The following is a 14836-nucleotide window of genomic DNA, read 5'->3' on the forward strand; positions in this document are numbered from 1 at the left end:
ATTAGTTTAGATTTTAGTAGCTCATTTGCAAAACCAATTATGTGCATAAAATTACAAAAAATGAGATAATGGTATCCCATGTTGCTTCTTATTTAGCTATGTTTCAGGTTCCTAAACAAGCTATAGTAGCTTTAAATTTGAAATAAAAAAACTGCACACAGTTGCAAAATGTGCTACATGAATGGCATTTATGGATGCAAAGCCTGCTTAACTCACAGATCCATGTTTACATTCACAAAATCTGTTATATGTATATTAACTAACATGGCCAGCCTTTGGCTAGATTTGCAAAGTCTGCTATTTTCCATTCCATTACAGCAGCATTGGACTCCTCTCTGTCAAAGAAAATAATGATAAAATGCTTATTTCTACTGCAGACAGACAGCTTTGCTATTATTTCATTTAATTTCCGGGTTGAACCGTGTTGTACTTGTCTGCACATCACGTACAGTTTGCCGATGTTTTGAATTTGTTTGAAATGAAGATATGCCAAAGAAAATAATGATAGTGGTGGGGACACAAAATTTACTGCAGAGACTGAATCTCAAAGATCAACGACGACAATGAGATGTCCTGAGACATGAAAACAAACATAGCTAAAGTTTCAAGGTATGCTTGTCAGTATTTTATTGGCATTAATTTAAATTCTGGTACCTAACATGAAATAGCATACGCTGTTTGAGTCATCAGTCCACAGACTGGTTTGATGCAGCTCTGCATGCCACCCTATCCTGTGCTAACCTTTTCATTTCTGCATAACTACTGCATCCTACATATGCACTAATCTGCTTGTCATATTCATACCTTGGTCTAACCCTACCATTCTTACCACCTACACTTACCTCAAAAACCAACTGCACAAGTCTTGGGTGTCTTAAGTTGTGTACTATCATTCTATCCCGTCTTCTGGCCAATTTAGCCAAATTGATCTCCTCTCACCAATTCAATTTAGTATCTCTTAATTTGTGATTTGATCTATCCAACTCACCTTCAGCATTCTTCTGTAACACCACATTTCAAAAGCTTCTATTCTTGTTCGTTCTGAGCTAGCTATCGTTTATGTTTCACTTCTATACAGTGCAATGCTCCAGACAAAAGTCTTCAAAAACATCTTTCTAATTCCTATATCAATGTTCGAGTGAGCAAATTTCTCTTCTTAAGAAAGGCCTTCTTTGCTAGTCCTAGTCTGCATTTTATGTCCTCCTTACTTCTGCCATCATTAGTTACTTTTACTATCCAAGTAACAATATTCATCCATTTCCCTGAAGACCTCATTTCCCAATCTTTCCATTACCTTTGTTTTGGGCTCATTTATTTTCATTTTGTACTCCTTCAACACTGTGTCCAAACCATTCAGCAATTTCTCCAGATCTTCTGCAGTTTCAGATAAAATAACAATATCATCAGCAAATCACAGGGTTTTGATTTCCTCTTCTTGGATTGTGATTCCCTTCCCAATTTCCTCTTTGATTTCCTTTACTGCCTGTTCTGTATAAACATTGAAAAGGAGGGAGGACAACTGCAACCTTGCCAGACACCTTTCTGGATAGATGCCTGTTATTCAAAGCCCTTGATTCTTATCACTGCAGACTGATTTTTATACAGATTATAGATCATTCTTCGGTCTCAGTACCTGATCGCGATCACCTTCAGAATCTCAAATAGTGTGGACCAATCAACATTATGAAATGCCTTTTCAAGATCTACGAACGCCATGTATGTGGGCTTGTCCTTAATTCGATCCTCTAAGATCAGACGCAAAGTCATGATTGCTTTACGTGTTCCAACATGTCTTCTGAAGCCAAATTGATCTCCTCCCAACTCAGTTTCAACTTGTCTTTCCATTCTTCTGTAAATAATAAGTGTTAAAATTTTGCAGGCATGAGATACTAAACTAATGGGTTGGTAGTTTTCACACTTGTCAGCACCGGCCTTCTTAGGAATGAGTATAACAACATTCTGCTGAAAATCTGATGGCACTTCTCCTGCCCCATGCATCTTACAGACTAGATGGAATAACCTCATCATGCTGGTTTCTTCTAAGGCAGTCAGTAATTCAGAGGGAATGTCAAAAATTCTAGATGCCTTGTTCCTATTTAGGTCTCTCAAAGCTCTATGAAATTCTGACCTCAAAATTTGGTCTCCCATTTCATAGCATCAACAGCCTCTTCTTGTTCCAGAACCATATCATCTACATCTTTACCTTGTTCCTGTCATTTTCTGCATTGTCTCCTTTCCCTAGAAGTGGTTTTCCATCTGAGCTCTTAATATGCATACACCTAGTTTTCCCTTCTCCAAAGGTTTTCTTGATTTTCCTGTATGCAGCATCTACCTTTCCTAGGACCATACAACCTTCAAAATCCTTGCACTTCTCCTTCAGCCATTCTTCCTTAGCTGTCCTGAACTTTCTATCCACTTCATTCTTTAATTGCCTGTATTCTTTTCTGCCCTCTTCACTTTTTGCATTCTTGTACTTTCATCGTTCATCAATCAGGACTAGTATCTCCTGAGTTATCCATTGATTCTTAGTTGATCTTTCCTTTCTTCCTAACATTTCTTCAACAGCCTTAGAGACTTCATTCTTCATGACTGTCCATTCTTCCTTTATTGTGTTTCCTTCAGCCTTTTCACTTAGTCCTTGTGCAACATGTTCCTTGAAACAGTCCCTCACACTCGTTTCCTTCAACATGTCTTGCATTCCTTTCTTCAATTTTTTCAACTTCAGACGGCATTTCATGACCAATAAGTTGTGGTCAGAGTTCACGTCTGCTCCTGGGAAAGCTTTGCAATCCAACACCTGGTTTCTGAATCTCTGTCTAATCATAATGAAGTCTATATGATACTTTCCAGTGTCTCCAAGTCTTGTCCACGTATACAGCCATTGTTTGCAGTGTTTGAACCAAGTATTAGCAAGGATTAACTTATGAATGGTGCATAATTCAACCAACCGACGTCCTCTTTCATTCCTTTGTCCCAATAGGAATTCCCCTACTGTATTATCTTCTCTTCCTTGGCCTACCACTGCATTCCAGTCTCCCATCACAATTAGATTCCCATCACCTTTTACATCATCATCATCATCATCATCATCATCATCATCATCATCAATGTCCCACTCCAGTCACCCGGGTGTGGTTACCTTTTACATATTGTATTAAATCTTCTATCTCTTCACATATTCTTTCGATTTCTTCATCATCTGCTGAACTAGTAGGCATATAGATCTGTACTAATGCGGTCGGCATTGGTTTGGTCTCTATCTTAACAACGATAATCCTTTCACTATCCTGGTCGTAGTAGCTTACCCGCTGCCCTATCTTCTTATTCATTATTAAACCAACTCCTGCATTTCCCCTGTTTGATTTTGTCTTGATAATCCTGTAGTAGCCTGACCAAAAATCCTGCTCTTCCTGCCAACGTACTTTACTTATACCAACTACATACAATTTTAGTCTATCCATCTCCCTTTTCAGATTCTCTAACCTACCATAACATTTCAAACTTCTAACATTCCACGCTCCAACTTGCAGAATGTCAGTATCCATCTTCCTGAAGATTGCACCATCTCTAGTAGTCCACCTGGAGATCCGCATGGGGGTCTATTTTACCTCTAGAATATTTTACCGGGGTGGAAGCCATCATCAGTACATCATTCATACAGAGAGAGCTGCTTGTGCTTGGGAGTTAGTTACGGCTGTAGTTTCCCATTGCCTTCAGCCGTGTAGCAGTATCAACACAGCTAAGCCATGTTGAGTATTGTTACAAGGCCATAACAGTCAATCATCCAGACTGCCGCCCTTGCAACATCCTAAAGACTGCTACCCCCCTTTCCATAAACCATTTGTTAGACTGGTCTTTTGACAGATACCCATCCGATATGGTTGCACCTGCAGCTAGGTGATCTGCTTCATTGGAACATGCAAGCCTCCCCACCATGACAAGGTCACATGGTTCACAGGGGAGGGAAATAGTATAAGTGCCTATAAAAATTCTAGTCTATGTTTAACCTTCATGGGTATCAGCTCTCATACTGCATTTCAATTTTGAATTTTTTTGTATGATATAGCATTATTAGGAAACTGCAGGCTTACTTTCCTCTAGGTGCAATATTCATAGTAAAATAAAACGTGGATAGTTGCATCATTCTCTTCTTGTTTGCTGGTTCCTTTTATATCACATATTGGCCCAAATTTCTAAATATGTCAACCTGCAGACATCAGACAGGTACATTTCAATACAAGGAATTGTCTTTGCAAGATGTCAGAAGGATTCACCAGAGATTCTGTCAACATCTAGACAAAGAATGGCATAATCATTTCATACTTCAACATCTTTCTGTTTCATCTCCATAGAGACGTACAACTCCAGGTAACTCAATTTGACATCAAGTGAGTACAAGTTTTCTTTTGCCCAAGAAAAGAGAAAATGTCATAAAGAACATTTCTTGACATCCTAAAAATAAGTAGTGATGGTGAACAGAGTATGCCACACATTTCTTGTCCAAGGTACAATGCCACCTGAGACTCATGGTGGTGATAGAAAATCACATAAATACAAACAGAAACGAGAGGCTGTAAAAAATTACATACGGTCATTTAAACCGTATGGCAAAGACAGACATCAGCAGTACTTATGTAGTAATCTCATTATTCAAAAAATGTGGTCTATGTGCAAAGAACAATATCCTCGTGAAGATCTTCATGTAGAGTATGTCTATTACAGACAAATATTCAAGGAACATTTCAATATGGGGTTCAGTAGCCCTTGTGCAGACAAATGCTCAACATGTTGTCTTCTTGAGAATAGGATGTAAGCCAAGAAGAGTACGCCTGAGAGAATAAAATGGAAATTCCAGCTTAAAGCTTATGCTTTCTATGAAAAATTGAGTAAACCGAAGGACAATGAACTCACTCTCAGTATGACTGTCGAAAGAACGTCGTATTACCGAGAATATCTAACTAGACTGCATATTATCCCAGAAAACTCTATATTTACAACACAGTATATGAATAACCCTCCAAATTTTCTCAAAGCAAAGCCAACATGTTTTCTTACATAGGGTCCGAAAATTAATTCAGAAAAAGGCTCTAATCAGATAGCATCCGCTGTTCTCCACTGTCACCATAGTCAGATTATCCTCTGATGGATGTGGTGGCCAAAATAAGAAAACTGGTTTCTTCTTGAAGGACCTCATAATATTAATCAATGTTCCCAATCCCTTTCAGACCGTGTATGGACAATTGTGCGGGTTCGTATTTTATTTATGTCTGGGAGTATTTGACGTTTTCTTGGCGCTAGACCAGACTGCAGCACTTGTGCAAGACATGTAGCATGTACTTCAGTTATTTTTATTTAGTGCTTGACCATCAGATTTCAGGAAGAAGAGTTTAAAGATACAGTTGATTGGCAAGATGGTTGGGAAGCAGTAATGCCAAAAGTAAGTATTTATTTATTGCATTCATATTAATCTAGAAGCTTTACCGAATATCAGAAGGTAAACAATGAAGTGTATAAATTGGTTAGTGAAAGTAAATTCGAAGATGCAACATTGTACGTAATACCATGAAGTTTTAAATGTTGATATGCACAATTGTGCATGATAAGTTTCCCTACAGGCAATGCATACAGGAGTGCTGGGCGCTGCCACCAAAAGGGCTGTAAAAGGACAAATCATCCACAATGTACGAAATGTAATGTATAAGATTTTAATTATTTTAAATTGCTCCACACTGTAGAATAGAACATTTGGTCAAGTTTGAGTGATGTCTTTAAAGGTACGAAAGATTAAAATATGAAGATAAAACTGGAATTCAAGAGGACAAATTGGGGCAAATGTTCATTTTAGGTAGGGGAGTTAGGGATTGGAATAACTTACCAAGGGAGATGTTCAATAAATTTCCAATTTCTATGCAATCATTTATGAAAAGGCTAGGAAAACAACAGATAGGGAATCTGCCACCTGGGCGACTGCCCTAAATGCAGATCAGTAGTGATTGATAGGGTGCTTTATTTCAGATGATAGTTTTATTTTGTAAAATAAACTATAAACATGTATTTTAGAGCATTTTAGGAAGTTTTTGACGTACAAACAAAAATACACACCTCCAGTTTTATTTCAGGTCTGACAGCAAGGTGCTGCCGCCGAAAGGATTTGTAAAAGTAAAACTCTTATTCATTGTAAGAAATGTAATGTACCTAGATATACTTGTGTTTGAGCAAAGATTTTAATGGTTTCAAATCATTCCACACTGTAAAATAGAACATTATTTTGATCATGCACATGTACTGTATATTCACATGTACTGAGTTGAATTTTTTTTTTTGTAAGTAGTGAATTAAGTCCTGACATGTACAACTGTGTGGGTACTTTTTTTCAGAAGTTAGTTTTTATTTTGTAAAATAAGCTATAAATACACATATATATGTGTGTGCATTTTAGTAAGTTTTTGATGTGCATACAAAAATTCACACCTCCAGTTTTCTTTCAGGTCTGAAAGGGCTAAAGTAGGTCATTCATTCATCCCACCGGATCAAATATTTGGACATCTAGAATGAGAGTTTAACATCTGCAGCATCACTGCAAACCCACAACAGTATTTGAATGTTATATGTCTGGCCTTAATTTGCAACTACATGAAAAGCCCCACATCAAGAATTATTTCATTGATAATTGATATAGTGTCCATCCTTAGACATAACTCAGACTTTAATACTCTTATTTATGTATCATGGAGAGTGTAATATGAACTTTACCCTATTTCAATAAGTACCTGTACAAGTTTTAAATTAAGTGTGTAGTCCTGAATAAGAGAACTTCCTTCATATTACACATTACAACATATACTACCTGCTTCTTTGAAATATAACATCTCTAATCTTGTTAGATGTTACTTTAACATGATATAATTCTGTGAATGTATTTTAAATATGCAATCTATATATATAAAATAGCTTGTCCTGACTGACTGACTGACTGACTGACTGACTGATTCATCATCGCCGAGCCAAAACTACTGGACATAATGAAATGAAATTTTGGGGATACATTCATATTAAGATGTAGGTGCTCGCTAAGAGAGGATATTTGGATATTCCGTTGCTAAGGGGGTGAAAAGGGGGGTGAAAGGTGAAATTTTAAAATGAGTGTATCTATATCTCAAAACTTTAAAAGTTTACAAATGTAAAAATTGGTATTTAGAGTCTTCTTTGAAAATAAGGAAACACGTATTTTTTGGTTTTCAGAAAATACCAATAGGACGGGTGAAAAAGGGTGAAAAAGGGGTTGAATGCCTTTAATCAGGATACCGGTACTTATATCTCAGAAACTGTAGATATTACAGACCTGAAAATTGGTACTTTTGATCTCTTTTAAAAATAAAGAAACACGTATTTTTTTGTTTTAGGAAAATCCAATTAATGGGAGGGGGAAAAAGGAGGTGAATTTTTAAAATGAGTGTTTCCATATTTCAAAACTTTGAAAGTTTACAGATGTAAAACTTGGTATTTAGAATCTTTATTAAGAATAAACAAACAAGTGTTTTTTTGTTTTCGGAAAATCCCAATAGGAGGGGTGGAAAGGGGTGAAAAAGAGTTTGAATGCATTTAATGAGGATACTTATATCTTAGAAACTGAAGATATTATAAACCTGAAAATTGGTGTTTTGGATCTCCTTTAAAAATAAAGAAACACGTATTTTTTTTGTTTTTGGAAAATCCAATTAATCGGGGGGGTGAAAAGGGGGTGAATTTTTCAAATGAGTGTATACATATCTCAAAACTTTGAAAGTTTACAGATGTAAAAATTGGTATTTAGAATCATCATTAAAAATAAAGAAACATGTATTTCTTTGTTTTCAGAAAATCCCAATAGGACAAGTTTAAAAGGGTGAAAAAGGGGTTGAATGCCTTTAATCAGGATACCGGTACTTATATCTCAGAAATTGTAGATATTACAGACCTGAAAATTGGTACTTTTGATCTCTTTTAAAAATAAAGAAACACGTATTTTTTGTTTTTGGAAAATCCAATTAATGGGAGGGGGAAAAGGGGGGTGAATTTTTAAAATGAGTGTATCTATATTTCAAAACTTTAAAAGTTTGCACATGTAAAAATTGATATTTAGAATCTCCTTTAAAAATAAAGGAACACGTATTTTTTGTTTTCTGTAAATCCAAATAGGAGGGGTGTAAAAGGGTGAATAATGGGTTGAATGCCTTTAATAAGGATACATATATCTCAGAAACTGAAGATATTACAGAACTGAAAATTTGTATATGGGATCTCCTTTGAAAATAAAGAAACACATATTTTTTTTGAAAATTTCAATTAATGGCGGTTAAACAGGAGTAACATATTGGGGTGAATTTTTTGAAAGACTATATCTACAGAATATCTGAGAAACATAGAATGATACAGACGTAAAAAGTGGTATTTGGAATCTCCTGTAAATGTAAAGAAACATAGGTGATTTGCTTTTGGAAACTCCTCTTAAGGGGAACTAAAAAGGGGGTGAAATTTTAAAATGAGAATTTATAGGTCTACAGTATATCTAAAAAAAAAAACTGAACATGTTACAGAAGTGAACAATGGTATTTTTTTCTCTGTTAAAAATAAAGGAACATGTATTTTTAGTTTTCATAAATACCCCTTGGGTGGAGGGGGGGGGGGGGTAAAGCGACTGAAAAGGGTGTTGAATTCTTTTAATTAGGCTACTGTTGTCTCAAAAATGAAGATGCTACAGACATGAAATTTGATATTTGGAATCTGCTTTAAAAGTAAAGAAACACGTATTCTCGGAAAATCCAACGAAGGGGGGGGGGGGGGGGGGTGAAGAATTGAAAAATTAATTGACTTAATTGTATGAGAATACTTACATCTATTAAAAACTAAAGTTGTTAGGGCCTACAGACGTGAAAATTGGTATTTGATCTCCTTTAAAAACAAAGAAAAACGCGTTTTGGGGGGGCAAATCATCTTGGGGGCGGGAGTGAAAAGGAGATGAATTCCTTTCATGAGGACACATAAATCAAAAACTGAAGAAGTTACAGCGTTACAGTCGTGATGATTGGTATTTAGAAGATCCTTTACTATTAAATAAACAAGTACTTTTTGCCGGAAATTTACTTAGGGGGGGGAGTGGTGTGAAAGTGAAAAAAAGTGAATTATTTTAATCTCAAAACTGAAGGTAATAGACGTGAACATTAGTGTTTGGAATCTCCTTTAACATAAAGAAACATGCCATCTTTAAGTTTTTTTGGCGGGGGTGGGGGGGTGGCTAAATAAACTTAACGGCGGTGGGGTGTAAAAGGAGGTGACACCAATTGATTTTACTGTTCATAATGTATTTATAAGGAGCCTCCGTTGCTCAGGCGGCAGCGTGACGGCCTCTCACAGCTGGATTCCGTGGTTCAAATCCCGGTCTCTCCATGTGACATTCGTGCTGGACAAAATGGAGGCGGGACAGTTTTTTCTACGGACACTCCGGTTTTCCCCGTCATCATTCACTCCAACAAGACTGTCCAATATAATTTCATTTCATTTGTCATCCATTAATCATTGCCCCAGAGGAGTGCGACAGGTTTCGGCTGCCGGCACAATTCCTATTTTCGCCGCTATATGGGGGCTTTATTCATTCCATTCCTGACCCTGTCGAATGACTGGAAACAGGCTGTAGATTTTCGATGTACTTATTCTGATCATAAACCGATCATTTTTAATCTTTCCTGGGTTCGTTTTCAAGAGCCATCTTTTCCGTCAGAGAACGTTCTTACATTACAGTAGATTCTCCTGGCATATAAATAAAAATTTAAACACATTTGAAATAAACGATAGGAATGAGATTGACCGTCCAATTTTTCACCTCCATAATAAGGTCAATAATGCACGGAAGTATGTCATTCGTATGGCCAGAAATCCAGCACACTTGCCTACGCGCGACAATGGTATTGGTCACATTTTCAACAATGACAATCATAGCAGATGTAATTTACCGCCAAGTAGCGGTCTTGCATCTTGCTGTGGGGTCCCGAACATCTATAATAATAATAATAATAATAAGTGTTCTGGACTGTCGTCAAATGTGTGGACCGCGCTGAAAATGGTTCCTGGACGGGTAATGACTAAGAATGCAGTCCGGCCGCGGGTTCAGTATCGCCAAGGCACCCAAGACGACACCACGCTGGATCTCCTGAAGGATTTGACCCATATTAAAAATGCTTATAGGAAAAGATGGCAAAGATTATGGACCTAACTGACCGGGTGGAATACCTGGACTTAGCACGGGAAGTACGAAATCGATTGCTGGAAAGAAAGATTGAAAAATGGGAGGAAACTTGCCATAATCTATTATAAAACGAGTCAGATCACGAATTTTGGCGGATTCTCTCAGAAAACGAGTCAGATCGCGAATTTCGGCGGATTATATATAAAACAATAAGCATTCAATTCTAAATTTCAGTATAATACCGTAGCGAAGCACGGGTATCTTGCTAGTCTATTAATAATGGTACTTTGATTTCAATTTTAACAATAAGTGAACTTTAAGCTGATGATGTTATCTATGAAGAATGAAATATTTACTTATAATATATAAAATAAACATTAGAAACTTTATTGCATAGGTGGGACTTTTCTGTAATTTAACAAGCCCATACTTGTTTAATGTTGCACAAATGCAGCAAAGGTTCTTGGCAACAGAAGGATGGGAAAGGGCTAGGATTGGGAAGGTAGTAGCTACAGCCTTAATCATGGTATAGCCTCAGCATTTGCCTGGTATGAAAATGGGAAACAATGGAAAACCATCTTCAGGGGTACCGTCAGTGGGATTCAAACCCACTATTTCCTGAATGCAAGCTCACAGGTGTGCGATCCTAATCACATGGCCAACACACTTGCTTAAAATGGAATTATTGCTGTATCTCATCCCATGGGAACCTTTAACCTGACATTTCTTAAGCATAGCGTGTATAATCATTTTTTAACTTATGACTTATGACTTGGCAATGAGTCGATTTATGTTTCTTTTCCAGCATATATTTTTTTTTTTTTGCTAGGGGCTTTACGTCGCACCGACACAGATAGGTCTTATGGCGACGATGGGATGGGAAAGGCCTAGGAGTTGGAAGGAAGCGGCCGTGGCCTTAATTAAGGTACAGCCCCAGCATTTTTCCAGCATATTAATCCTGGCTTTGGCTGTGTTGAAATTAATCTCAGTTCAAACTAATTTCTCGTTGAGAATTTAAATTTGCCTTTTTGGAAGAATATGCTGTTTCATGGGATCTATTTCAGTTAATTGTATGTGTGAGAAGAACAGGGTTCAGCATGTATGAACAGCAATTTTCTTCATCATTTGAGTTACATTTTCCTAACTCATTTGACTTCAGTTTATCTTCAGTCCTCACTCCTTTTGTTGGAACTTCAATGTTGTACCATTCATGACAAGAGCGAGAATATATGAGGAACTGCTTCCTGGTTTCAGTTTCCAAAAAAACAAAAAACCACACACACACTCTCTCTCTCTCTCTCTCTCTCTCTCTGTATTTCCATCTTTTCACCTTCCACTGTAAAATAATGTGTTTCTATAATCAACTCTTCACTGAAATGTATTTCACAAACTCTAGTTTCATCTGAAAGTTCCGTGGACTCATCTTAGCCCCCTTTTCAATATCATCCTTGTCATTAGGTGTCTTGAAAAAGCGCCTGTTATTAGCTTTTTCACCATATCCTGATTTGCAGCCCGAGATAAAACACGCTGGCATGTTGATTCTGAGCCAAAATTAAAACAGTTCCTTAAAATGAATAATACTACCTTTCCTCTTGCACTTTACACCCTCCCTTTTTTTTTTTTTTTTTTTTTTTTTTTGCTACACCAATTTTAATACTCAGCATAAAAGTAACTACATGTTTTAGATTGTGTAAATTGTTGATTGTGGTTTAATGTGTGCCAAACTATTTCACTCCTCTAGGGTTATACATTTCAATTTAATAGTTTTCTACCAAGTTTTCACATGTTTGCAGCAAATATACTAATTGAATACGAATGAGGGAAATCACTTGTAAAAATATAAACTGCAATCCCACAATATAACAACACCGCATCACTTCACTACAAGATCAAAGAAGAATGCCGTTCTGTTACAAACCAGCCCATTCTTGCGCTCTCAAGAGGAGGGAATCAATATTTCCTTTCATGAAATGTGTATGTATTGCATATTGTAACATACACAATACGTAATTCCATAAATCAAGAGTGTGCGTTTTACTAAACTCTGCCACTACAATTGCAGCTGGTTCTGAAAACTAAGGCACAATCGATATTGCTGGCACCAGAGTTGCAAAACCGCTATGTGAACAACACAGTTGCAAAGCCTGCTATATGAAAATAAAATATCCTTATAACTTGTTTTCTACTCATAATATATTTCAAAGCCTTGGTACACATATTACAATCATGTTTACCTATTGTTTACAAAAACAATAATCCCTCTACTGCCTCCGTTTTGTTTTAATTGTTTTTACGTATTTTTCACAAATTGCTTATCATGCACATAGCTGGTTTTGCGACAGGGCTACTCATTTATACTACTACCCCTTTTAATACCAGTATATTTTATTTCTTACATCACAAAGCACAACATTATAAACAAAAATGAATACCAGGTATCGGGTTCTTTTAATATTAAATACATTCAATATTTTTACTTGAGATAAAGTACAGGTTAACTACTAATTAGCAAATTGTAAGCTTCTTGAAAAATTTCCAAAATTTCGGGTTCATAGTCATCAACACATTATTTAGAGTTAAATTTACTAATGTTGTTGCAGACTGACAAACTGCACATATATTTTACCAATTCCCTATGATGTCCTTCTGTGCTTTAGTATCTTTATTTCTTTAGTGTACACAGATTTAACACGAATTAGATCATTTGATATAATTTTGGAAGCGGTGTGGATCAAAGTTTGTACTGCAAAAGGTGAAAATTCATCACAATCCTTTGGAAATTTAAGAGTCTACAGCTCTACTAATAAAATATATGAGAAATTTTCCGAGCCTAGTGCTGAAGTGAAGTTCAAAATACAAGAATTCATGTTATAAAAAATTTTTAAAGATTGAAAAGGCTTTTATGTTAAGATTTAAGGTTGTTCAACAATTTTGAAAAACAACTTTCATAGAGAGAACGTTAGGGGAGGAGCTCATGAAATTAGTGGATAGAATTTTTTTTATGAAGTATAATTTTCAACACAAACTTATGTATTTTTAAATGTAAATCTCCTTTTACCTTTTACCTTTAGCATAATTTAAAGCAGGAAAAGGAAATTTAACAACGTCATTTGTTACAATGAAATATGCCAATTCAATCCCGAGTAACTGTAATGTGAGGTTGATGCTTGCTTGATGCTTGTTGTTTAAAGGGGCCTAACATCTAAGGTCATCGGCCCATAATGTGAAGCTGATGCTTGAGATACACTCTTCAGCAGTTTAATCATGTGTCTATTGGAGGAAATGAGACAAAGGAAGAACAGTGATAACGTAACTTAATAGTATGAACGGTTTGTTAAGAAATAAACATAAACAGTACATTACATGCTAACTAACCCCATGGCACTACAGCCTTGAAGGGCCTTGGCTTACCAAGCAACCACTGCTCATTCCGAAGGCCTGCAGAATACGAGGGGTCATGTGGTCAGCACGACGAATTCTCTGGGCCATTATTCTTGGCTTTCCAGACCGGGGCCACTATTTCACCGTCAGATAGCTCCTAAATTCTCATCACGTAGGCTGAGTGGACCTCGAACCAGCCCTCAGATCCAGGTAAAAATCCCTGACCTGTCCAGGAATCAAACCCGGGGCCTCCAGGTAAGATGCAGGCATGCTACCCCTACACCACAGGGCCGGCACATTACATGCACATGCCAACATTTTATTAACTTTGTTCTTGTAAATAATGGAATACATTTGTCAGAAAATTGTACACATTCAATTATGCAATGAAATGTTTAAAGCACTCACACACTTGTAATCAGCTGCATAATTAATGTATAACAATGAGCAGTATGTCTGATGTAATCTTACTGCAGACTGCTTCTAATGTCCTCTGGAGTTGTAGGTACATAATGGTGGATGTCCTCCTTTAACCTCCCCAACAAAAGGAAGTCTAAAGGAGTAGGATCTGGAGAACAGGCTGGCCAATTTAAATGCCCACCACATCCTATGAAACATCCATCAAATATTCTATAAAGGGTCTGCCTAGTATTAACTGCAGTGTGTACTGGACAACAATCATGCTAAACCGCATCCATGTTCGAGTTTCCAGCGGGACATTTTCTAGCAAAGTAGACAAATGTAGGAATTCAATGTATTTTGCAGCTGTTTTGTTGTCTTCAATGAAGTGAGGTCCAATGGGCTGGTTGCAAATTATTCCGTACCATGAACTGACACTCCAAGGTTGCTGTCTCTATACCTGTTGAAGCCAACGAGGGTTGTCCATGGACCAGAAATGCATATTTTTTAAATTCACTGACCCGTGATTTGTGAAACCTGCTTCATCAGTAAACAGGTACAACTGCAATGCATTCTCTGTTAATGCCCATTCACAGAAATTCACTAAATTATGAAAAATCATTTCCAAGTTATCCCTGAGGAAGCAACACATGATATGAGTGATATTTGTGTCAAGGCAGTATGCATATTACACTACTTAGACTCATTCAACTGCCTCCAGCAATGTCACGTGAACTAATGTGCGGGTTCAGAGCAACACAAGCTAGCAAACCAACTTCACTTGCTTCACCTGTGGTAGGTTCGCAAAGGACATGTTTGCATGTTGTTACACTA

General features: G+C 36.8%; 1 protein-coding gene across 1 annotated transcript in view; it reads right to left on the bottom strand.

The window, feature by feature from the left end:
- Bulli (regulator of MON1-CCZ1 complex protein bulli) overlaps positions 1 to 14836 on the bottom strand; it is a 214775-nt gene that overhangs the window by 65595 nt on the left and 134344 nt on the right. The gene's annotated exons all lie outside the window — the stretch shown is intronic.

The sequence above is a fragment of the Anabrus simplex genome, chromosome 2 (assembly GCF_040414725.1).
Source record: "Anabrus simplex isolate iqAnaSimp1 chromosome 2, ASM4041472v1, whole genome shotgun sequence".
Taxonomy (NCBI): domain Eukaryota; kingdom Metazoa; phylum Arthropoda; class Insecta; order Orthoptera; family Tettigoniidae; genus Anabrus; species Anabrus simplex.